The 24,370-nt window shown below is 43.4% G+C and overlaps 1 long non-coding RNA gene and 1 pseudogene across 1 annotated transcript in view; one reads left to right on the forward strand and one right to left on the reverse strand.

The window, feature by feature from the left end:
• LOC116483215 (uncharacterized) overlaps positions 1-24,370 on the reverse strand; it is a 265,660-nt gene that overhangs the window by 146,168 nt on the left and 95,122 nt on the right. The gene's annotated exons all lie outside the window — the stretch shown is intronic.
• LOC116483212 (platelet-activating factor acetylhydrolase IB subunit beta-like) lies at positions 8,112-9,496 on the forward strand (annotated as a pseudogene).

Below are 24,370 nucleotides of genomic sequence, written 5' to 3' on the forward strand. Positions count from 1 at the left end.
TTGATCTTTCTGAGAAATCATGTGCAACTTCACAAGCAAAACAGTTACGCAATAAACTTCCAGGTTCTTAAAACCATGCTGAGGGTTACAAAAAGAAAGTTAACAGGATGCTGATGTGGACTGTGCAAATCATTACCATACTGAAAACCCTCTGTGTCCATGGTGACATATGTGCAAGTGAGCTGGACGAGTGACTGCCCCCTCAGGCCAGGATCCCTGTGTCCACTCTCTGCCCTGCCTGTCCCCATCATCACTCCTAGTGAAGCAGGGACGATAGCAGAGTTCCCACTGGAGGACCAAACGTGCATCCAGCCCTGGAAAACAGTGCCACACTGAGCACACTGGACCTTCCCAGCCCTGGGCAGTGGGAAGTGCTAGAGAAGTTGATTCACAGGGGAAACTGGGACCTATCTGTGGGGTCTTCCCACTGGCTGGAAGGGTTCCTGGAGGAGGAGTTTCAGGGCTCTGTGAGGATGGGTAGGAGGGCCTATGGGGCAAGGTTCATAGCATCCTGCTTGGAGAAGGACACATACCCTGTTTCCTCAGAGCCAACACATTTTCAATTCTAAATATAGCCGAAGATGACCCAAGACATCTTGAGTCCCTTGCAGGGAGACCGTAGTTTTGTAATTTTCAGCATTTCTATGATTCTGAGGAAATGAACAGTAAAGCCCGAAGCCCTTTCACTTGCATCCCCGAGCCTGGGGACTGGCAGACAACACTCCGCCCTTTGAAAGAAGAGCCCAGGCAAGCTGGCCCTGGTGAGGAGCTCCCTTTAGCAACCAATTTTAGGAGATTCCACAATATTTTGTCAGCCTACTGTCTCCCTCCAGCAAAGTGAAGTGAGGCTTCTGTTCACCCAGGATGGGTCACTGTCACCCCAGGCCCACAATGAGTAGCTCTTTCCATGACCCTTGGGATGGTTCACTTCCGCCGTCTCCTGAGAGAGGCCCAGCCCTGACAGGCTTTCAGTTGGACAACAGATTTCAGTCTCTCCTGAAATCGTTGCTGCATCACCAGCTTTTGTAGCATTTCTGCGAAGTCTAAGATACAAGACTTTCAAAGAGGGAGCGCCCGCCACAGGCCTGGGGCACAGCGGTGACTCTTGGCTTGGAGGCGCTTCCCTGCTTGTTTGTAAGCCAGGGGATATTTTTACTATCTGAGTGGGGCCCTGTTAATTGCTTCACAAGCACTTCTGGGGAAGTTCACTTTCCAGGGACCAACCGTTAACTCCAACAGTGCCAGCGCTTCCCAGCCAGGATGTTCAGGGCCTACATGAAGAGGCGCATTAATTATCCCTAAAGGGTTAATGACTGGAGATGTGAGGACAGTCATGTTGAGTTATATATAGCAAACAGTGAGCAAAGCAGGCAAGCACAAAAAAAGGAAGACAGAAAAAAAACCGCATGGATATACTCCCCTCCCCCAACCTTCCCTGGTCTACCCCCACCCTCCCGCAACAACACTATATATACAGACCACAGTTAAATTTGGCACAGAGACTATAGCCAAGAAGGAAAACAGATCAAGTTACACAGAGTCCTATTCAGATTTGGGCCTGGGCCTCACAGGGACAATGCTCTGCTGAGGAGAACAAGGCCATGGTGTGTTGTCGAAAAACGCACACCCGTGCGCTTTGCTTTCCTTCCAACCATTCACCGGCCCGGCCCTGGGCAGCAGGTTAATTCCCTGCTCCGCAGGTGGAGACAGATAAAACAAACCGAAATGGTGTAATGGGCTACAGGAAACCTTTCTTTCAGAACTTGATTCATGTCCAGAAAGGAAACACACGAGGACTTTGCTCTGGACGGTAATCTGTTTTCTTAGGGCAGCTGAGAGAGGCCTGGCGGCCAGGGTAAATACGGCAACTGGTAGACGGGCTTTTGGCAGGTGGAGCTGCAAGGGAGGTTTGAAACGATCACTTCCTACACTCTGTTCCCTACCAAGAGTGAGCTGTCAATCTGGCAGGATGGAGGTGCTCTGGAAAACAGCAGTGGGGAGAGAGTGGGCCACAAGGGAGAAACCTGAGCCACAGGTGCGTGCCTGGGATACCCTCTACTCCTGCAGGTTCACCTGGCAGAACTCAGCAGAAAGACTGCTCCCAAGCTCACTGCTCGAAGCTCACCACGTGGAGAAAGCAGGCCAGGACTTCTGGAATGCAACCCGGGCACATGTCAGCCTCTGCTTTGAGCAGACAAGCAGGCCCGCAGCGGGCAGACTGCCATCGAGGGTGGCCTGAGCCTCTACTGGATGTAAAGCTGGGCACGGAGAAGGCCAGATACCTTTTAGTCATTGGAATCGTCCTCACCAGCAGGCACGCAGGACATCTCGAGGAGATGAGACAGCCAGCTAGCACGTAACAGTCAGGGCTGCATAGAGCATGATAGTCATAAATACAATCCCTCATGCCACCTTCGTGTGTGGGTCTTTTAAAAGACATTCTATCTTGTTGTCCTACTTGATCTTCACCTGACCCTAGATGGGTCGGGCAGGGCAGAGCATCACCCTTGTTTTACAGTGGAGGAAATGGAGGCCCAGCAAAGCCACCTCTTGCCTGAGTGGGGACAGCTGGTTCAAAGATAGCCCTTTGCCCAGCCCTCTGGACAGATAACACCTCCGGGCCAGTCTCTGTGGTGCAGGCAGTGGTTTGCACATTTGAGTGTGCACCCAAATCAAGGGGGCCATCCTCGGCCTGATATGGCCTGCTCCCCTCAGGTTGGGCCTACGACTTCTGTGTGGGCCCCGGGCCCCAGCACCAAGGTGGGCATCCAGTGATCTTAGTTCACACTGGGCTTTTCCATGGACACAAGCTTGGTCTGCATTGGCAAAGTGGGGACAATAGCTCAGCATGTGTCTAGGGCTGCCTCAAACAGTGACGGACGCAGAGGATTTCATCTCCTTTCCCTGCATGATTTAATGGGCTCTCTAACATGAACTCCCAACTCCCTGTGTAGAAAGAATGTGGTTATGGGCTGAGTTGCGTCTCCTCCCCCAAATTCATGTGTTTAAGTCTGAACCTTCAGTTCCTCAGGATGTGACCTTATCTGGAAATAGGACCATTGCAGGTGTAATTAGTTAAGATGAGATTATACTAGAGTAGGGTGGGCCCCTAATACAACATGACTGGTGTCCTTATAAAAGGGGGAAATTCGGACACACACACACACACAGGGAGAATGCCCTGTGAAGATGCAGAGAGAGGTTGGGGTGGTGCTTCTGCCAGCCAAGGAACACCAGCGGCTGCCAGCAAACACTAGAAGCATGAATGATTCTCCCTCATGGCACTCGGAAGAAACCTACACTGCCCAAGCTGACCTTGGACTTTCATCCTCCAGAACTTCCAGGCAATCATTTTCAGTTGTTAAGACCCTCAGATTGTGGAGCTTTGTTATGGCCTTCCTGGAAGATGAACCCAGATGATATAAAGGCTGAGGAGTGGAAAACTGATGTCTGTGGTTAGTTTACCTTGAAAACCAACCATGAGGCCCCTTCCAGCTCTGTTCTACAGACATCGATTCTGCTTTATTGTTTGAACCAAGAGTAGTACGCCACCACTGTAAACACAGTCCACAAGTTTTCTACTCCAGACCATCTCTTTAGCAGAGAGAAGGTAATATCTGTCTTCCTTCTCCAAATCCTAACCCTACTTTGTTCTCAATAGAAATTATATTGTGTCTAAGTCTCCCAAAATGTCTCAAAAGCAAGACAAACACCCACTTCCTCTTTTGGAAACTGATGGGACCCTCTACAAATTACATGTGGAGACATCACTCTTTCCCAACCAACATAGAAACTCAAACTCTTGTCAACTTTCCTGGTATCCCAACTTGCTTTCAAGAGAAAACTAAAAACTCATTCACGTGAATAAAGTATAAATGACGGTCAAGAGCTTAAAGCGTTAGCTGTCCTAGGTGGGGAATAAGCTCACAAAGAACAACAGTAAAGAGGCACATGTCAGGAGTGGGAGCCCACTTTGCCTTATACCCTAACCAGGTATGTAGTCCTCAATGTAAAACTCTCCAACTGGGTGGGAATTCCTCCTGCCCCGTCAACGCCAGCCTCCCTGTGGCTTTGCATCAGGCTCCACCTCCTCATGGCAGTGTGGAACTCTATTCCTGTCTCTCCAATGTCCTCACACCCCAGTGACTCCAACATCCTCTAAGACCAGGGAAGTCCGCACGGAACCTGCCACAATCCTTGGCACCCTGACAGCCCCTTCTAGTGACAGGAGCTTAAAGTGTAGCTTAAAGAAGCAGCTTTGGACCTGGTAGTACCTAGGGCTAAATTCAGCAGTACTCAAGTGGACCATAAAGTAAGGCCATACTGTTAGACTTGATGTGTGAATGCCACTCTCCTTTTCTTTGATTGTCCTGTACCTGAAATCTGCCTGCTCTAGAATTGCCTCCCAGATAATGTCTCTTTTAGCCTTGCTCTTCCCCCATAGTTTCCTATTGTTTATACAAGTCCTGGGTTATTGTTCCTCCACCCAGCATTACTTAATACATCAATTAATTAGAATATAGGCTTTCCAGAGAGAGAATCATACTTTCATCCATTTCCCTTTCCCAGACTTTGGTGACTTACATGTAGAAGTTACTCAATAAATATCTGTTGCAGGTTAATTCAACCTGAATTTCTTGTGTTCATCTACTCTTGTTACCTGTTTTGGTCCCCAAATCCTTCCCACTTCAGACATTTGGTCAAACCATCAACAGAGGTTGTCTCCTAACATACACCAAATCTAGAATGTTATACGGAGGTGATTTCCTATTAATTCAGTGACAAAAGATGTCACAGACCTTCAGAGTTGGAAGATTCTTTAGAAAGTATTTCATCCATTTCTTTAATAAGAGGCCATGTTACTCATCCAAGGCCACACAGCTGGGGAAGCAGCAGCAGGGCCTGGCAGGAAGATGTTCTGGTGGAAGTGAGGCCATTCATCATGTCCAAGAAGCTGCCATCTGGGTGGCCAGCATTGGGTGAGAGGCCAACTCATACACTTGTTGGAAGGTTCCCTCTATTGGCCCCTAGGCATTTCTATTTAACCCGAACACGCCTCTGCATAAGTCCAGGTATCTCTATCTGATCTTCTCCGCAGGTTATCCTCATGGGCAACTGGACGAGGGGCCCACCCCTAATACAGTCAGGCTGCACAGACCCCTGCTGCCACCGCTGGGTGGCAGAGACACAGCCTCCTGCCCTATCTCACAAATCCATGGATGTGACAAATGGGAGTGACTTTCATTTAAAGTTTTGGGCAAATCTCAGAGATTGCTCTTTTCAACCAGTGGGGAAGCTTAAAGCCAAACAGTCCTACTGGCATAGAAGTAAGCCTCATTTGTTTTCTATCTGAACACATATTTTACATCAAGAGAAGGGCTGTGGTTGGGGTAGGGAGAGCTGAAGGGAGATTCAAAGGTTCTTCAGCTCTCACAGATCTCAACCTCTTCAAAGTTTCAACCCTCAGAGCACTTAAGATGTTTCATCCCACTCAGCAGAAGTGCCTCTGCCCACACTCTCGGGTGCCACAGTGCATGCGTGGGAACTCAGCTGTGGTCCAGAGCCAGTAAAGGGAACGGCACAGTCACCTCACTGTATTTTTCCTAGAGGATGTAATTTCTCCTTTGGGATTTGATAAGCTTCCTAAGGCACATTCACATGCACAGGGCAGGTGAGACCTGCTTGTTAGTGAGGCCACATCAAGCCTCACATGGTGATGGGTATGAATGAACTCATACTTGAAGGAATGGGCAACTCCTACCTGGGACCTTGAGCAGGTGGGTGTGGGTCAGAGCCCAGAGTCAGGGTGGATAGGCAATGGGAAAGAGAGAAAAGGTTTGCTTTTAGTGGTAACCACTTTCTAGCCTCAGTATTCTCGACTGCAGACTGGAGATAATAATAATGTCCTTCCGTGATATTTGGGGGGTTGACCAAATGAGATTTCTTGTAAAAGTGCTGTGCATAGGGCAGATGAGCATCAATTCTGTGCCCAGGAAGGGATTCCAGTGCCATTGCCAGCTTCTGGTTGCCTTCTTTTGAGATGATGTATTTTTTTCAAGGGAAAGGAGCAACAAGAGGGTACCTGCAGTCTGTAGGACAATACAAGTCAAATTCTGGAGTAAAAGTGTAGCACTTGCACTGTGTGCTGAGTCATTTGTGATCAGAGGGAAACTGAAAAGTGGCATAACAGGGTGATGGGGGGGCACAGAAGAATTCACTATGAGTCTTGGGAGCACTGCTAGCACCTCTGCTACCTCTTAGGGGGGTCATTTCACCTCCCTGGCCCAACTGTGAATTCAAGAATACCACACCCAGCACTGCATTGTGGCCAGGGCTCCTGCAGAATAATGCAAGGGAAGAGAGCTGGAAACGACAACGTACTGGTCACATGTGTGATGCTATTTGATGTGGTTTGGCTCTGTGTCCCCCCTCAAATCTCATGTTGAATTACAATTCCCAATGTTGGAGGAGGGGCCTGGTGGGAGGCGAGTGAATCCCAGGGGTGGACTTCCCCCTTGCTGTTCTTGTGATAGAGTTCACGAGATCTGGCTGTTTGAAAGTGTGTAGCACTTCCCCCTTATCTCGCTCTCTCTCCGGTGTGAAGATGTGTTAGCTTCCCCTTTGCCTTCCGCCATGATTGCAAGTTTCCTGAGACCTCCCAGCCATGCGTCCTGTACAGCCTGTGGAACTGCAAGTCAATTAAACCTCTTTTCTTCATAAATTACCCAGTTGCAGGTAGTTCTTTATCACAGTGTGAGAATGGACTAATACATTATTGTTATTGTTAAAGGAAAAGAGGAGGGGACAGGAGGAAGAGGAGGAAGGAAAAGGGGAGAAATGAGGAAAGAGAGGGAAAGGAGAAAGGGGGAGGAGAGAGAAAAGGGATTGCCTTTTTAAAAAAGTAAACTTTTTATTTTAGAATAGTTTTAAATTTCCAGAAAAGTTGAGAATAGTCCAGAGAGTTTCCCTAGATATCACACCCAGTTTCTCTCATTGTTACTATCTTACATTAATGAGGTACCTTTGTCACAATTAATGGCCAATATTGATACATATTAACTAAAGTCACCCTTCATTCAGATGTCCTTAGTTGACACAGCTGTCCTTCTTCCACCATAGAACACCATGTTACACTGAGTTGTTGCATCTCCTTAGGCTTCTCTTGGCTGTGACAATTTCTTAGACTTTCCTTGTTTTTGATGACCTTGACAGTTTTGAGGAACAGGTATTTTGTAGAACGTCCCAACATTGGGATTTGCCTGGTGTTTTCTTCTATGATTATTGGGAGAAGACCACAAAAATAAAGTGCCACTTTCATCACATTCTATCAGGAGCACATCCTATCAACATGACGTCACTTTTGATGTTGACCATGATCGTCTGGCTAAGGCAGTGTTTGCTGGACGTCTCCACTGTGAAGTTTCTCCCCTGCCCTTTTTCCACACTGTAGGCTTTTGAAAGGAAGTCACCGTGTGCAGCCCATACTTAGGGCGGGGGGAATTATGCCCCACCTCCTTGGGAGTGCAGTATTACATAAATTACCTGAAATTCCACCACTCTGGAGATGTGCCTATTCTCTGCCATTTACTTATTCATATGTATGTGATTAAATAAATATATAAATGTAAATCAGTGTAGAGTCATGCATATTTATTTTATACTTGGGTTATTTATAATCCAATACTACTTTATTGCTCAAATTGCTCCAGCTTTGGCCATTGAAAGCTTTTTCAAGTGGTCACTGTGTCCCCCTTGACCTGTATGTTATTCTTTGTTCTTCTTAGCACATTCTTACTTTCTGGCCCTGTTTATAAAATACTCCTCCAGGCTCATTTTGTACATTCCCCACCTGTCCTAGAATCAGCCATTTCTCCAGGAAGGCTTACTTCCTTTTATTAAATGGTATTAAGAACGGCGGGGGCGCAGTGACGTCAGGGCGCTGGGGCAGCTCCTGTGACAGACGGAGCTGGAGCGGTGGGGCGGTGGCGGAATCCAGCGGCCGGGAGAGTGGAATGAATCTTACTTGTTGAATATCTTCTGGTTACTAGTCGGATTCATTTGTAAAAGAATCATTTTCCCCTGTGTGGAAGACACTTGGTGCTGTATTTAAATTATACGTCCAGGGATCAAAAAGCTTTTTGATTTCCCAAAGGAGGGACATACCACTATATCAGATAAGCTTGACATTACAGCCAAGATGGTGCTGTCCCAGAGACAGCGAGATTAACTAAATCGAGCTATAGCAGATTATCTTTGTTCAAATGGTTATGAAGAGGCATATTCAGTTTTTAAAAAGGAAGCTGAATTAGATATGAATGAGGAATTAAAGTAGGCTGGTGTTTTGGGAAAAAAAATGGGCATCTGTTATTAGATTACAAAAGAAGGTTATGGAATTAGAATCAAAGCTAAATGAAGCAAAAGAAGAATTTACGTCAGGTGGACCTCTTGGTCAGAAACAAGACCCAAAAGAATGGGTATTTTCCGCCAGAAAAATATACACTGAGTGGTCACAGGAGTCCAGTCACTCGAGTCATTTTCCATCTTGTGTTCGGTGTTATGGTCTCTGCTTCAGAGGATGCTACAATTAAAGTGTGGGATTATAAGACTGGAGATTTTGAACGGACTCTTAAAGGAAGGACACACAGGCTCTGTACAGGACATTTCATTTGACCACAGCGTCAAGCTTCTGGCTTCCTGTTCTGCAGCTATGACCATTAAACTACGGGATTTTCAGGACTTTGAATGCATCAGAACCATGCACGGTCATGGTTCCCCATGACCACAATATTTCCTCAGTAGCCATAGTGCCCAGTGGAGATCATATAGTGTCTGCCTCAAGGGATAAAACTATAAAAATGTGGGAAGTGCAAACTGGCTACTGTGTGAAGACGTTTACAGGACACAAGGAATGGGTAAGTATGGTACAACCAAATCAAGATGGCACTCTGATAGCCCGTTGTTCCAATGACCAGACTGTGCGTGTATGGGTCGTAGCAACAAAGGAATGCAAGGCTGAGCTCCGAGAACATAAGCATGTGATAGAATGCATTTCCTGGGCTCCAGAAAGCTCATATTCTTCCATTTCTGAAGCAACAGGCTCTGAGACTAAAAAAAAAGTGGTAAACCTGGGCCATTCTTGCTTTCTGGATCCAGAGACAAGACTATTAAGATGTGGGATGTCAGTACTGGCATGTGCCTTATGACCCTTGTGGGTCATGATTTAACTGGGTACATGGAGCTCTGTTCAATTCTGGGTGGAAGTCTATTTTGAGTTGTGCTGATGGCAAGACCCTACACGTATGGGATTACAAGAACAAGCAATGCATGAAGACCCTCAATGCGCATGAACACTTTGTTACCTCCTTGGATTTCCACAAGACGGCACCCTATGCGGTCACTGGCAGCGTAGATAAAACAGTAAAAGTGTGGGAGTGTCGGTGATTGTGTTTCCTTCAGCCCCTCCTCCCTCTTTTCCTCTGGATGCACTCTGATGATACCATGGTTACCCCACTGAGCTCTGTTTAAATAAATATTGTCCTTTCATGTAAATTATTCTGGATGTAGACTGAGCTTATTAAGTGTTACACACAAAGAAAAAAAAGAACAGCATTTAAAACTAAGATGTAAACACTAGGTGTGCTCATTGCTGCTGGGGTGACACTTATTCAGGCCCTGTCAGGAGACAGAACAAGGAAATATATACCAACCCATATCTGTAAGTGTATTGTACATACCCATCTGCATCTATTTTGAGCTGAGCTCGATACCATGTTGATGTCCCCATCACTAACCACTGCCATATGAATCACTGCAACCTTTCCTGCTTGCCTGTAGGTAGCCTCCCCTCCAACAAGGAGAAACCTGGCTCCCACCATCCTCCATCCAGTGACTTCACATTTCAGAGTGTGTGACTAGTGGCTTCAGAATTTATATCCTTTTGGGAAAGAGCTTTATCTACTAGAATACAGGGTTGTGAACAGTTCCTTATGTTTTTAGTCTTACAGTCTCCACTCACTTCCAATGCCACTTGGTCAGCACGTTTTCCTCGCACCCCTTCAGTGGAATTATTTTATACATTTGTAATACAGTTAGTCTTCTGTCATATTCAGCATCCCATCTTGGAATTCCCCAACATCTTTAATTATTTTTTAAATTACTTTAACATTTGCATATGTTAAGGTTCACTCTTTCTGATGTAAAATTCCATGGGTTTTGAAAAATGCAGTGTCGTGTATTCACAACCATAGTGTCATACACAATAATTTTACCACTCTAGAAAAAAATCTTGTGCTTTCCCAACTCTACTCTTCCATCTCTCCAGGCCCCTGGAAACCACTGATCCATTTACCATCTCGACAGTTCTGCCTTTTCTAGAACATAATATAAATGGATAAGCTTTTTTCAGTAAACAATATGCATTTAAGTTTTATCTATGTTTTTACATAGCCTGATAGTTCATTTATCTATGTCTCTGAATAGTATTCCTTTATATGCATGTACTACAGTTTATTAATCTATTCACCTACTGAAAAACATCCTGGTTTTCCAGATTTTGGCAATTATGAATAACGTGGCTACACACATTTGCATGCAGGTATTTTGTGGACGTAGTTTTCAATCAGTTGGGTAAACATCTAGGAGTATGCTTGCTGGTTCATACAGTAAAATAATGTTTAACTTTTTAAGAAACTTCCAAACATCTTTTAAAGTAGCTGTACTATTTTGCCTTCCCACCAGAAATGCATGTGGGTTCTTATTCTTCTAATTCTCATAGCAATTGGTATTGTTGGTTTTTTGTATACCAGCCATTCTAATAGGTGTGTGGTGAAAACTCATTGTTGTATTCATTTGCATTTCTTTAATGACAGATGATGTTTCACATGCTTATTTACCATTTGTAAGATATATACACACATATATGTACATATGTATATGTCATATGTATACACACACAAATAACAACTTTGGTGGTGATTTGGAGATGTCTGTTCAGATTTATTCATTTTTTTCAATTGGATTACTTACTCTCTTTTTGCTGACTTTTAAGATTTCTTAAAATGTTTTGTATACAAGTTTCTTATCAGGTTCATGTTTTGCAAATATTTCTTCTCAGTCTGCAGCTTGCGTTTTCATTATCTTAACAGAATCTTTGGTAGAGCAGAAGTTTTTAATTTTACTAAAGTCCAACGTCTCTATTTTTTTTTCTTTCATGGTTCATGCTTTTGGTCGTGTATCTAAAAATTCCTCACCAAACCCAAGGTCACATAAATTTTTTTCTTATGTTTTCTTCTAAAAGTTTTATAAATTTGCATTTTAAATTTAGGTTTATGATCCATTTTGAGTTGATTTTTGTGTAAGTTGCAAGTTCTGTGTCCAGATTCACTTAGCCTATGAGCATCCAATTGTCCCAGCACCACTTGGTGAAAAGACTTCACTTGCTCCATTGAGTTGCCTTTGCGCCTCTGTCAAAAGTCAGGTTATTATATTGTGTGGGTGGATCTATTTCTGGCCTCTCCATTTGTTGATTTATGTGTCCTTTTTTTTTGCCAATACCACACCGTCTTGATTATTATAGCTTTATAGTAATTCTTGAAATGAAGGACTCTGAGTACTCCAACTTTGATCTTCTTCTTCAGTATTGTGTTAGCTATTCTAGGCCTTCTGTTTATATTAATTTTAGAATCAGTTTATCAATATCTAAAAAAAAACCTGCTGGGATTTTGAATCGGATTGCTCTGATCAAGTTAGAAATACTTCACATCTTAACAATACCAAGTCTTCCAATAGATAAGCAGGGACTATCTTGCCGTTTATATAGATTATTTTATTTTGCCAGTATTTTCTAGCTTTTTGCATACAGTTTCCATGCAGATTGTGTCAAATTTATAACTAAATACTGATTTGGGGGGATGCTATTGTAAATGGTAATGTAAATTTCATTTCAAATTCTAATTGTTCATTGTATATAGGAAAGCAATTGACTTTGGTATATTTTCTTTGTATGCTGTGTCCTTGTTATACTCACCTTTCCAGTGAGGTTTTCACCTTTTTGTGTGTGTGTAGATTATTTGGCATTTCCTACATAGACAATGTATCTACTAATAAAGACCATTTTTATTTCTTTTTGTCCAGTCTCTGTATCTTTCTTTTAATTCTTTTTCTTATTGCTGTACCTGGGACTTCCAGTATAATATTCAATAGGAGTGGTGAGAGAGGACATATTTGCCTTATTCTTGATTTTAGGGGGAAAGCGCCCAGCCTCTCACCAATAAGTATGATGTTTAGTGCAGGCTTTTTGTACATGTTCTTTACCAGGTTGAAGAAATCCCCTCTGTTTCTAGTTTGCTGAGAGACTTTATTGTAGATAGGTATTGATTTTTTTCAAATACTTTCTCTAGCAGTTGATATAGTCATGTGATTTATCTTCTTTAGCCTACTGATACGGTAAATTACATTGATTTTTGAATATCAAACCAGTTTTGTATACATGGAATAAATCCCACTTGGTTATGGTATATAATATTACTGAATATGATTCAATAGTTTTTTTAAAGATTGTATCTATGATTATGAGAGATACTGGTCTGTAGTTTTTCCTTTCTTAAAATGTCGTTAGCAGGTTTTAGTGTTAGGGCAATATACTGTGCTATGGTCTGAATATTTGTGTTCCCCCAAATTCATATGTTGGAATTCTAACTTCCAAGGTGATTGTATTAAGAAGTGGGGCCATTGGGAAGTAATTAGATCATGAGGGCAGAGCCCTCATGAATGGGTGATCCCTTATAGAAGACACCTAAATGCCCTTACAGTAGAGGCCTAAGAGAGGCTCCTCATCCCCTCCACCATATAAGGACACAGCTAGAAGGAACCATTTACGAAGCAGACAGCAGGCCCTCACTGGACACCAAATCTGCCAGTGCCTTGCTCATGGACTTCCCAGCCTTCAGAATTGTGAAAAATAAATTTCTATTGTTTATGAGCCACCCAGTTTGTATGGTGTTTTGTTACAGCAGCCTAAATAGACTAAGATAACTGGCCTCATAGAATGAGTTTGGAAGCAATGCCTCTGCCTCTATTTTTTGGAAGATATTGTGGAGAATTGTTATTATTTCCTCTTTAAGTACTCTGTTGAATGTACCAGTGAAACTATCTGGGCCTAGTGCTTTCTTTTCTGGAAGGTTCTAAATTATTCAATCTCTTTGAATATAAGACTACTCTCCTTTGGGGGGCTTTAATAGTTTGTGTCTTTCAAGGAATTGTTGCACTTCACCTTAGTTATATTTATGAGCATGAAGTTGTTTGTTGTATTACTTAATTAACCTTTTAATGTCTACGGGATCAGTTGTGATGACCTCTCTTTTGTTTCTAATGTTAATAATTTGTGTCTTTTCTCTCTTCATTGGCCTGACTAAATGTTTATCAATTTTATTGCTCTTTTCCAAGAACCAGCTTTTGTTTTATGATTTTTCTCTATTGCTTTCCTGTTTACAATTTTATTACTTTCTGTTCTAATTTTTATTACTTATCTTATTTTCCTTGCTTTAGGCTTAAATTAAATTAGACTTCTTTCTTTAGTTTCCTAAGATGGAAACCTGAATGATTGACTGTAGATCTTTTTTTTCTAATAAATATATGTGTTTAACATTATAAATTCCCATTGTTCTGCTTTTTGTCACTATAGGTTAGTTTGCATTTTTAAAAATTTTATGTAAATGAAATCATGCTGCTTATATGTTTTTTTCTCTGCTTTCTTTTGCTCAGCAAAATTGTTCTCAGATTCATCCATGTCCTTGCTTGTATCATTAGTCTTTCTTTTCTTTCTTTTTTAGATAGAGTCTCACTCTGTCACCCAAGCTGGAGTGCAGTGATGTAATCACAACTCACTGCAGCCTTAACCTCCTGTGCTCAAGCGATCCTCCCACCTTGGCATCCTAAGTAGCTGGGACTACAGGTGTGCACCTCCACACCCTGCTAATTTTTTTTCTTTTCTTTCTTTTTTTTTTTTGAGACATAGTCTCTCTCTGTCACCCAGGCTGGAGTGCAGTGGCGTGATCTCGGCTCACTGAAACCTCCACCTCCTGGGTTCAAGCAATTTTCCTGCCTCAGCCTTCCCAGTAGCTGGGATTACAAGTGTGCGCCACCACACCTTGCTAATTTTTTTGTATTTTTAGTAGAGATGGGGTTTCACCATGTTGCCCAGACTGGTCTCAAACTCCTGAGCTCAAGTGATCTGCCTCAACCTCCGAAAGTGCTGATATTACAGGTGTGAGCCACTGCCCAGCTGTCTGTTTCTTCTTATTACTTGATAGTACTCCATTATATGGATATGCCACAGTCCATTTATCTGTTGCTATACCTTTTGGATCATTTTCAGTTTTAAGTGATTGAAAATAAAGCTGCTATTAACAATCATGTAAGAATGTTTGTGTGGACAAATGCTTTCATTTCTCTTGAGTAAATATCTAGGAGTGGAATGGCTGAGTAATATAGTAAATGTATGTTTAACTTTTAAGAAACTGCCTATCTGTTCTCCAAAGTGGAGGTACCATGTTGCATTCTTACCAGCAACATATAAGAGTTCCAGTTCCTCCACATCCACACCAATACTTGGTGTGGTCAGTATTTTTAACTTTAGACATTGTAATTCAGACTGAATATATGAATGTGGTATGTTATTTAAGTTTTATTTAATTCCTCTCAGGAATACTTTGTAGTTTTCAGTATACAGGTCTTCCCCATCCTTTGTCAGGTTTATCCTAAGTATTTTATATTTCTGATACTATTATAAAAGGCACTCTCTATTTCACTTTCTGATTGTTCATTGTTAATCATATAAATGCAATTGACTTTTTAAATATTGATATTATAGCTTGTACCCTTTCTAAATTCACTTATGAGTTCTAGTATCTTTTTGTAAGTTCACATATTTTTGCCGTTTTTTGTTTGTTTCATGAAAGAGGATATGTTTGGTCTCTACTACTCCTTTTGGCCTTAATTGAAATTTGGGTGGATATGCTTTTTAAAAGTATATCTTTCTAAGGTCAGTTAGCTCATGGATGGAGTGGTTATTTGAAATCAGGGCATGGTGGCAGCAAGAGCCAGCAGGCATGGAAAGAGTGAGTCTGGTCTGCTCTGGAGGTGAGGCATAAGAGGAAAATTCTTAGAACACTCTGCCCTAGTAATGAGAGCAAGATATGTGAGGACTGGCTTGGGAGTCCCTTCTGTGGATGAGAGCATTAAACCCCATGATGATTTAGTGTCCATCCTTAAGGGATGCTTGCCAAAGTGTGAGACAACCATGTAATGGGATACTCTGCAGTCACTAAACCAGATGGCAAAAAGGTCATTGGCATGGAACACTCTTGTGGGTTATGACTGTATTAGTTTTCTAATGGTGCATTAAATACGTAGTCATGAGTATGATTGCTCTTTGTAAGCATAGGTTCTGAGGCTTAGGCACAGAATGTTGGGAGTGATATTTAAAGTTCTGCCTTTATACAATTGCCAAATAAAAATTGGCATGATTCAAAACACTATATGCAATAGAGTAACATTTTTATAAGAAAACAAGTGTATATAGTAAAAAATTATGGGCAGTGTTTGTTCTTTACCCTCAAAGATTTTTTACCATAAACATGTATCACTAGGATACTGTGAACAGCTTACATGAAACCTAAACTGATACAAATCCATTTGTAAGATGGAACTCAAGGTGCATTTTCCCATAGACACAATGTTTTGGAGCCCTGTGACTTTCCACAAAAGATTTTAATAATAAGGCTCTATGCCCCAGGCCTTATTTCTAGTGGGCAGTAATTTCAAGTTTAATTCAAGATGCCGGGAATAAATGGCTGTGTCTCCCTCATTCGCTGACCCATGAAGATGCATCAGTGGTCAAGGGGGCTGGTGACCAGGAGCTGTTCACATTACATCGACATAAGAAAATGCCACTCCCTATGTTCACAAGAACATATGTTCCACTCTGGGAGAGGAGAGGCAGAGCCCCCTCACAGCTGCTGCACACTGGGGTTGGCCTCTTCACAGGCATGTCTGTGTGTGTGTGTGTGTGTGTGTGTATGCATGTGCAAAAATGTGTACGCATGAGCACACGAGGGGACATATCAGTAAGCACATGTGTATGTGGCAGGTGATCTGAGTCCATTTATGTTGCCTCTTTTCCCAGAAGAAGAAAAGAGTCCACCAAGAAAGTTTTTGTTTGAGAGTTTAGGTTTTACTGCAGATATCATGAGACGTCTTTGAGAGGGTTTTCTCTCCCTGTCCCGACCTCTCCCCTCTCTCATCTGCCATTCTCTCCAGCCTCACTTTGTGTGGTCGGTGATTGATTAAATAAACTGTGGAGCACCCACTCCATAAAGTCCTACTCAGCAAGAAAAAGAGGCATTGGATAATGATGTGCCCAACAGTGTGGATAAATCTCCAGAGAATTGTGCTGAGCAAAAAAGACATGCACACCATGAGTCTATTATTCCTGAAATGACAACATTATAAAAATGAAGAACAGATTATTGGTTGCCAGGGATTAAGGAGAAGAGGATGGAAGGAGGTATGGCTATAAAAAGGCAGCAAGAGGAACCCTGTGGTGATGGATACGCAGACCCTACATGTGGGATAAGATTGCATGGGACTAAACACACATGCATGTGTACACATACACACAATGAGGACAAGTAAAAGTGTATCAATGCCAATATCCTGGCAGTGCTGTTATACTATCATATAAGATGTTATCTTTAGGGGAAACTGGATAAAGGGCACACAATATATTTTCTGATTTATTTCCTAAAACTGCAGAATAATTTACAATGATCTTCAGATAAAAAAGCTTAATTTTGGCCTGGGCATGTTGGTTCACACCTGCAATCCCAGCACTTTGGGAGGCCAAGGCAGGAGGATTGCTTGAGCCCAGGAGTTTGAGACAAGCCTGGGCAACATAACAAGACATTACCTCTACAAAAGTAAAAAAAAAAAAATAGCATGATGTATTGGCGTGTGCCTCTGGTTCCAGCAACTTGAGAGGCTGAGGTGGGAGGATTACTTATGCACGGATGGTTGAGGCTGCAGTGAGCCATGTTTGAGCCACTGAACTTCAGCCTGGGTGGGAGAGTGAAACCGTGTCTCAAAACAAAACAAACACAAAAAAGATAATTATAGTAAAACAAAACAAAACAAAACAAAGCTTAATTTTTAAAAAGTGAGACAGAAATAAATATTTTTCTCAAACAAAAACTAAGGGAATTCCTAGCGAGTAGATCTGTCCTAAGGAGAGCTTTGCAGAAGCTCTTCAGGCAGAAGGAAAACCTTATCAGTCAGAAACTGGAGTCAGCATCAGGCAGAGATGCAGAGCAGAGAAAGCATAAATGAAGGTAAAATAAGATCATTTGTTTTCCTTATTTTTTATTTAATTCACTTTTTATTGAGGCAAAATATACATATATGATTTATCATCTTTACCATTTTAAGTGTATTGTTCGATGGTAATAAATACATTGTGTTCCTTTTTTTCCCTACTTCCCCTACTCTCTTCTTTATAGTCCTTATTCTTTATTGATCTAAATTACTAATTATGGTTTTGCAGTTTTCTTCCTATGTTTTGGAGCCAATTTTTGTTCAAGTGTCAAGCATGTTTTTTTGAAACCTTGCAGAGCTGGGGTAGGCCTTATGCCTGTGGGTGGGTGGCTGGAAGGGCCTGGAAAGAACCCTCATGACACACGGTTTTCCCAGGGTACCCCTGCATCTCCCAGCCATGGACTTCAGTCTCTCTGAGAAGCCATAACAGCTTTTGTTAGAGGAGACCACTGATGCCTTTAGCATGTGGGTGTTGTCTAGGGCTATCAGCACAAGTGACAGATGCAAGGGCATTGGAGTCAGGCCGACATGAGTTCAAACCCCAGCTCTGCCTCTTAGTAGCTATGTGATCTTGGGCAATTGACTTAACCTCTCTGGTCTCCAGTCTCATATGCAATAATACTTTTCAGGGCGGCTGTTGTCAGTTACAGGACCTAACACATGGGATAGACGCCATCACATAATGGATGCTGTTCATTTCCTTCCCTATTATGACATGTATCACTTTTCCTTCCAGTGAGTAGACAGTTGCCACACTCACATAGGAGACTCCATTCCTTATCAACTTTCATAGGTAAGAGCTGCAGTGCTCCATCCTCTCCTGAGAGTTTATTCTCTGCAGGGAGGCAAACATAACTATCACTTCTCAGTCGTCCTCCAAACTTAGGTGAGGATCAAGTTTTGTAGGAGGCCTTGCAGCTTAAGAAAACAGGTCTAAATCCAAGCAGCCTGATGAAACAATAACCCCACCTTCTCCCATTCTCCAAATCCCTTTGAGAGTAGGGGCATTGTGTTGCCTTCCTGGTGGTTCCAAAAACTGGACCTCTGGACTTTAATGCAATTCCACAGTCCATTCTTTGTCCAGCAGTCAAAATGGTGTCTTTAGACATTTAAAATAAGTTAGCAAGGATTGAAAAGCTCCCATGCCTGACCCAGCATCCTGTCTCTCCACTCTCCCCATGGCTTACACTGTCCCAGCCACGCTCATCTTTCTGTTTCTCAACTTGACAAACTCATTCCACCTCAGGGCCTTTGCACTTGTTGGTCCTGCTGCCTGGAAGGCTCTGCCCCTGATCTGAGTATGCAAGCCCCTCATCATCCTGTCCCAGCTCCAGGATCGCCCCAGCAAGCAGCCTTCCCTGAACATTGTTGAAAGCAGAACCCCTCCCTCCTCCTCCCTTGGCAGCCCTCTTAATTTCTCTGTTTGCCCTCTGGCATTCACCACAATCTAAAACCACCTCACTCAGTTGCATGCTTACTTGAGTTTTCTCCATTTCCTCCTTCAGGAACAACAGCTCCATGGGACTAAGACTGAGAAATCCCTGGTGCCCTGATCTAGGCCCAGCACTCTATTTGGGTGAGTCCTAACATCTATTTATAAATGAATGACTGTACCTTCCCTCCCTGGCATGGGGACTTACACCCTGCAACAGCAACTCTGGTCCCTGACCCCCCTGGAGAGCTACCTGTGGATCCCAAGCCATTCCCAGACCACATAGCTGGTAGCTGGCACAGGGGGAATCATGCCAGGGTCCAGTGACCCCAGACAGTCACTTAGGATGTGATATGGTTTGGCTGTGTCCCCATCCAAATCTCAACTTGAATTGTATCTCCCAGAATTCCCATGTGTTGTGGGAGGGACCCAGGGGTGAGGCAATTGAATCACGGGGGCCGGTCTTTCCTGTGTTATTCTCATGACAGTTTATAAGTCTCACGAGATCTGATGGGTTTATCAGGGGTTTCCACTTTTGCTTTTTCCTCATTATTCTCTTGCCGCTGCCATGTAAGAAGTGCCTTTCATCTCCTGCCATGATTCTGAGGCCTGGCCAGCCATGTGGAACTGTAAGTCCAATTAAACCTCTTTTTGTTCCCAGTTTCAGGTATGTCTTTATCAGCAGCAAGAAAATAAACTAATATAGAATGTTAGCCCCAAGGATAACATTTTTGCAAGCTCACCTGGCAGACCTGGGCAGGAAATTCTTTTCTTTTCTTCTTCTTCTTTTTTTTTAATTTTTATATTATATAAAGATGAGTCTCACTATGTTGCTCAGGCTGGTCAACAAGCGATCCTGGGCTCAAGAGATCCGCCACTTGGCCTCCCAAAGTGATGGGATTACAGGCATAAGCCATTGTGCCTGGCCATGAGGGTTCTGAATAAGGAGTAATGGAGCATGTCTCCGCTTATATGCAGCCATGTAGCTTGATGGCTTGGGATTAGGGAGCAGTGCTAATTCAGCAGACACCAAGGCAAAGAAATTGCACCTAGGGAAGATTTACTTCTTATCCTCTGTATCCCACGTCACCCCCACCCCCCAAGCTGAGCTGCACCCCACGCTCCCAGCAGCCCTCACGCTGAGGAATAAGCAGTTCAGCTGCCTGTCCCGCATCCTGCTGAGCTGCAGCCAAGACCAGAGGGACTTTCCCCGCCCCCACCACACATGTGTGTCTATCCACAGAGGAACATCTATCAGGGGCTCCTGGAGAGAAATGACTATTCCATAAAGATTTCATTTTTGTTGGAGTCTATCCACAGCTCTATATAGTCATAAAAATTCAATAGGAAACTTCCATAAAAAAAGAGGCATAATTAAAAAGAAATAGGGACAGCTCCAGCAGAGGTTGAAGATTAAAGACCAAGAGGCCCAGCACAGATAGGGGAATTTTATGAGCTACCAAAGAAAGAAAAACACACCACACAGAAAATGCATGCAGAAGAGACGGTCCTGCCACTTTGAGTGAGGTGAGCCAACCAGACCGGGGTGCTGTTCTCTGAAGATGGGGGCAGGCACTCAAGCCCTGTCTGACACAGCAGTGCTCAAGAAACACTGCAGCTCCAAGTATTGGGAGCCAGTGGGATGTCAAGTCTCCACTGCCAGACAGCCCTGCCCTTGTTGGATCCACAGAAGTCTGAGGCTCAGGACAAAGATAACCCTCTGAAATTTCATGGCCTGAGGAGTTGAGTTGTTACCCCAGTGGTCATAGGGCAGGAGGAAAAGCTTTCAAATAACCTCTGAGGGACTGGATCCTTAGCCAACATTCAACCAAAACACTCAACTTCAAGGCACCAATTTGCTTTTCATTAGACTATTGTCTCTTTTTTTTTTTTTTTTTTTTTTGAGACGGAGTCTCACTCTGTTGCCCAGGCTGGAGTGCAGTGGTGCAATCTCAGCTCACTGCAAGCTCCACCTCCCGGGTTCACACCATTCTCCTGCCTCAGCCTCCCAAGTAGCTGGGACTACAGGCACCCGCTACCATGCCTGGCTAATTTTTTTGTATTTTTAGTAGAGGCAGGGTTTCACCGTGTTAGCCAGGATGGTCTTGATCTCCTGATCTCATGATCCTCCTGCCTCGGCCTCCCAAAGTGTTGGCATTACAGGCGTGAGCCACCACGCCCGACTTCATTAGCCTATTTTTCTTATTACAAATACAATAGATGTTCCTTGTAGAAATTTTGGAAATATAGAAAAGCAAAATGAGGATTAAAACTGACGGTCATCTTTTTACCTATCTATATGCATCTATCACCTTGACATTTTTGCTTCCCAATCTTTGGAAAAATACATGTCATAAAGAAGAAAATAAGAAAATAACAGGCTTGGATACTGGAAATCTGGGCAGGATAAGGGGAAAACTGCCATCCAAAGCAAACCAGAGACACAAAATGGCTGAGTTGTGGACAGAGCTTAGCGGTTACAGAGCAATCCTGCCCATCAGAATCCCAGGTAGCTCAAAGGAGAAACTGAGGCTTAAACAATGGGGGTGGGAAGGGAAGAAATGCAGAGAGATCCTCTGGGATTTACAACCAAAAAGAAACAGTAGGTTTGATCGCCTCTCTGCAAAGTCCATGAGTATGTGTACATTTCTGTCCCCATTTCCAAATTCGACACAGTCGGTGGATGATGGCGACTTTTGGAGTCAGCACCCTTTGCCCCATCTAAGCTATGACTGTGGTGGTGGTACCCACATTTCTGGAGATAGGGTCACTGCTTTACCTGCAGTACTGGGGGCTGGGAGCCATGAGCCCTCAGGGGTCACTCCTAAAGAGAACAGTGAGCCCCAGATATCCATAAACATAATTTCACAATTGGGAGGAGGCAGCTCTTGTTATTGCTACTATCTTGTTATATCATCATCATCATCACCATCATGATGATGCTGAAGATGGCAATCAGAGTAAGTGAGCAGTGCCTTAGACCAGGGCTGAACCACTTCTTTGGGCATAAGAGAGATTTGGAAAACAATAAAAAGTGCTTTCCAGTGACTTATTTTCCAGTAAAACTAAACATAGCTATGTTGAGTCCTAAGGGGGAAGATTTGACTCATCTTATGACTTAAGAGTTCCTAATTTTTGGATAGAGGATCATCTATGGAGAATCTGGCATAGCTTTTATAATGTGACCTTTGGCTCATGCCTGAGAAGTAGCCCCAGGTAGCTTTCTGGTCCGTCCTGCAAGCAGGCACAGCCCACCACTGAGTAGGTCACCCATGGGGTTCCTGGGGCACTTGCTACTGGGAGTAAGGGAAGCATAACCAGGTGCAGAGCAGGTGAGGGACAGGCCAGAGGTGCCTTGCCCAGGGCTGCTGTGTGTTCTGCTCCTGCGGGACATGAGCTCCGTGGGACAGGGTGGACTCTTGCTTACCCACATCCCCACTTCTATCATGGCCATGGGCTTACCAGTGCAAATAAGTATTTTTTAAAACATGTTTAGCTAGATGGACTTTGAGTAATAGAAAGAACTCTGGAGAAGGTTCAGGTGAGCCTGCTCTTTCCCTGCTTTTGAAATAAAAAGACCAAAGCCTGGGGCAGTTGGGGAAGCCCAAGGACATGTGGCGGCCACCTGCAGAGGCCACAGACGACCCAGCCCAAGGTGCCTCATGGCTCACATCAAAGGAGCCTGTCCAGGATGAAGGCCACTCTGTGCATTTTTTTACTCCATAAAAAGCTAAGAACTTGCTAGGAAGAAGGGAGAAAAAACCCTTTCTAGGTTTGTAGAAAGGAAATTTCAGGGAAAGTGGTTCTAAGATGCTCGTGAATTAGACCTGACGGAGTTTTCCAGATTCCAAGAGTGTGGACTCTGGAACTAGATATCCTTGGAGCAGATGTAAGTCCCCTATCTGTTTGTTAGGCCGTAGAAGGACACTTCCATTCTCTGAGCCTCCACCTGGGCATCTCCATCCCAGGTCACAGCAGTAGCCGCCTCAGTAGCTCATCACAAAGATCACTAGATCCCTCAGGCAAAGCTCCTTGAAGGATGCCTGGCAGACAATTCCTGCTCAATAAAGGTTGACCACCATTGCTATTATTTCATTGCCACCCACTCTCCAAGAAACAATCTTCTCCTGGAACTGTTTGGGATTGCCAAGACAAGTAGGAGGAATCAAACTCACCCAGTCACTTGACACTCATTGGTTTCAAGCCTTATGTCAAAATTGGCAAGCCCTCAGGGGAGGGAGACTGGCCATCAGGGGGATGGGGAGGGGGTTTCACTAGAAATTGTTTACAATGTGCATATATTCATTTTCAAAAAAGCGGTTATAACAAAGGAATGTGGTGGCTAGTAATGAAAAATAATTATACAGATATTTTAAAAGTTAAAAGACAACACAGGGGCCCAAACCACAGTCTGGTAAATACATCTGCCCTGAATCCCAACACCCCTTCCCAGGCACAGGGACAAGAATTGTGTGTCTTTGGGTCCAGCAAGCAAAGCAAAGGTCTGGGGCTGTGAGGGGCAGAGCTGGGAAGAGGGGGAAGGTAAATTCAGGCTTTCCTCTCACCTTAATAATAAAGACATTGGAATCTCTTTTAGAAATTTAAATGTGCAATGAACAAAAAGAAAGGAAGCAAAATAATCATTACAAAAGCAACGATGGCTGTCACTTACATAGTACTTTCTACATGCCAGGAACTATTTAAGAATTATATAATGGCTAACATAATTCCAAGAACAATACTATGAGATAGGTACTATCACTGTTTTTTTTTAACTTTTATTTTAGTTCAGGGGTACACGTGCAGGTTTGTTACATAGGTAAACTTATGTCGTGGGGGTTTGTTGTACAGATTATTTTATCACCCAGGTATTAAGCCTAGTACCCATTAGTTATTTTTCCTGATTTTCTTCCTCCTTCCATCCCCTACTCACGCAACAGACCCCAATGTGTGTTGTTCCCCCTAAGTATCCATATGTTTTCATCATTTTGCTCCCACTTATAAATGAGAACATGTGATACTTGGTTTTCTGTTCCTGCATTAGTTTGCTAAGGACAATGGCCTCCAGCTCCATCCATGTGCATGCAAAGGAAATGATCTCATTCTTTTTATGGCTGCATAGTATTCCATGGTGTATATGTACCACATTTTCTTTATCCAGTCTATCACTGATGGGCATTTAAGTTGATTCCATGTCTTTGCTATTATATAACTGTCTTTTTTTCTTTTCTTTTTTTTTTTTTTTTTTTTGAGATGGAGTCTTGCTGTGTCGCCCAGGCTTGGGTGCAGTGGTGGCAATCTCAGCTCACTGCAACCTCCACCTCCCACCTCAGCCTCCCGAGTATCTGGGATTACAGGCACCCGCCACCATGCCTGGCTAATTTTTGTATTTTTATTAGAGATGGGGTTTTGCCATGTTGGCCAGGCTGGTCTCAAACTCCTGACCTCAAGTGATCTGCCCTCCTCAGCCTCCCAAAGTGCTGAGATTACAGGCGTGAGCCACCACACCTGGCTGTATCACTGTCTTTTTTAACAGATGAGAAAACTGAGACTCAGATAATTTACGTAACT

This window comes from Hylobates moloch, unplaced genomic scaffold (genome assembly GCF_009828535.3).
Source record: "Hylobates moloch isolate HMO894 unplaced genomic scaffold, HMol_V3 SCAFFOLD_15, whole genome shotgun sequence".
In the NCBI taxonomy this organism is placed as follows: domain Eukaryota; kingdom Metazoa; phylum Chordata; class Mammalia; order Primates; family Hylobatidae; genus Hylobates; species Hylobates moloch.